Genomic DNA, 2,285 nt, shown 5'->3' with positions numbered 1-2,285 from the left:
AGGGTATTACGAGTGCTAAAACAAAATTTGAATTTAATATTTGATCTCCATAATCAAAACTTCATTTTGATTTAACAAAAGTGCGGTTTCAAGCTTACAAACTTTAAACAACATAGTCTTCATCACTTAACATAAGCTCAAATTTAAACTTACAAATCTTACACAACATAATTTTCTAATACAATTTATTTTGAGCAAAAAGTCTCTGAAAGATTTTCCCAGCATGACTCTCATCATCTCTAAGTAACCTTATTTGCTCACGTATAATATGAGTTATACGATCATAGCACAGACAAGTAAGAGTAAGCTAACTGTAACATAAAATATTAAACTTACTCATAATGTATATAATTAAATCATGTATTACTACAATTCATACACATGATTCTTCCGAGACCATTAATTCGCTTAATATATTATCTCCTTACTCATTTCAAAATCATCCTTCTTGTTTTCATAAGTCTTACCAATATATTATGTTTCACTTTCCGAAGCTTTACGGTCAGACTGCTCTCTACCTACTTCTATAAAACTTACGAGTACTCTGTTTATGTCAAAGCCTTATGGTCAAACCACTCTCTGCCTGCTTTCATAGGTCTTAGAAGTATAATATGTTTCACTTTCTGAAGCCTTATGCTCAGACTGCTCTCTACTTGCTTCTATAAAACTTACGAATACCCTACTTATCTCAAAGCCTTATGGTTAGACAGCTCTCTGCCTGCTTTCATAAGCTTCCTGAGCCACTCTACTTAATTCCACTATTCTCGGTGGTAAAACTTTAAACTTCATTTCATAATTAATAATTCCATTTATTCACTCAGTATTACATAAAATCAACGAATCACTTCATCTCATCCATCTAACTCAATCATGTTCATTCATTAATCATGAATTGATAATAACTCATTCCCATCACATAATTGTGTCAATACCCAAAATTTCTACCATATCATACATATACCTATAAACCATATATCATACTCTTGTAATAATTTTAACTTACTTTTAACGAGTACAATCTCAATATAATTTCACCAATTGAATGTTATGGATCCATTATTGTTGTGACATTACCTAAAAGTTTGTTCCTAGTGCATATCTCACATGGGAGATATGAACGAGTAAATTAATTCACGACATATCTAAAATCTATGGTAAAATTTGCAGTTCAATCTAACTGTTAATAAAATGGAAATGCTTAATTTTACATTGGTGATCTAGAAACATAATTTATGTTGTTTGAAATCCTTAATAATACGCCATAATTTCTATGGAGATCCAAATAAAAAATCCAAACAGTCTAGGTGAATTAACATATCTTAGGAACTATTTATCCAAATTTCAGGCTAATCTAACGGTTGATTAGGTAGAGATTGAGATTTTACTTAGACAATTCAAGAACAATATTCAAGTGGGTTTTAGCTCTATCTAAAGTGTGAAATTGATTTTTCTAAGTATAAACATCCGATTACAAATCCGAGTGGATAAAGTATAGTAATATATCTCAAGAATCATATATCAAAATTTCAACTAAATCCAACGGTAAATGAAGTGATGATTTAGATCTTTCTGAGAGAACTTAGAGATAAAGTGATGATTATTCTACTCAAGATTTCAAGATTTCTTTCTCTAAGTATAGTCCTCAATTTAAAAATTCTTAATGGTCAATGTTAATTACTATGTCTTATGAACCATGTATTAAATCTAATGTTAATTACCATGTATTAAAAATGGAAATCATGGTAAAAGAAATTAATTTCATAATTTGATTAAGTATTTATTCCAATATTTTTATAGTTCAACATAATAAAATGTATCCATTACAAATTTCATATCAATTGAGTATATTACAAAATAAATTAGCAGTACATAATTTGCTCAATAAGAATTAAGTTAAAAATTTATTGAGTAGACTTCCAGGAAAGAAAGGTGTGTCTCAATGGACAACTTAAGTATCAAGTATGTCCTAGCCAAAGTGTTTCTCAATTAGTTTTTAACAAAATTTCTTATTCATAGATTCAAAATAACATCATAGTTTTTCATTAATAATAGGTTTAAACCTCTTTTTGGTCCCTAAGTTATAAGCGGATGTTCAGTTTAGTCCCCGTTTTTAAAAATGTAAATATTTGGTCCCTAAGTTATAAAAAATGTATCAAACGAGTCCTTTTTTGACTTGAAATACTGTTTTTGGTTGTTTCTTAACAACTACTACATCTTTAGATTGCTCTGATTTGTTTCTTAATAATAACAACACTTTATATTGCTCTTTGTACTTTGACCATGAA

Source organism: Vigna radiata, chromosome 6, assembly GCF_000741045.1.
Source record: "Vigna radiata var. radiata cultivar VC1973A chromosome 6, Vradiata_ver6, whole genome shotgun sequence".
Classification (NCBI taxonomy): domain Eukaryota; kingdom Viridiplantae; phylum Streptophyta; class Magnoliopsida; order Fabales; family Fabaceae; genus Vigna; species Vigna radiata.
Note: the sequence above shows the minus strand (reverse complement) of the source record.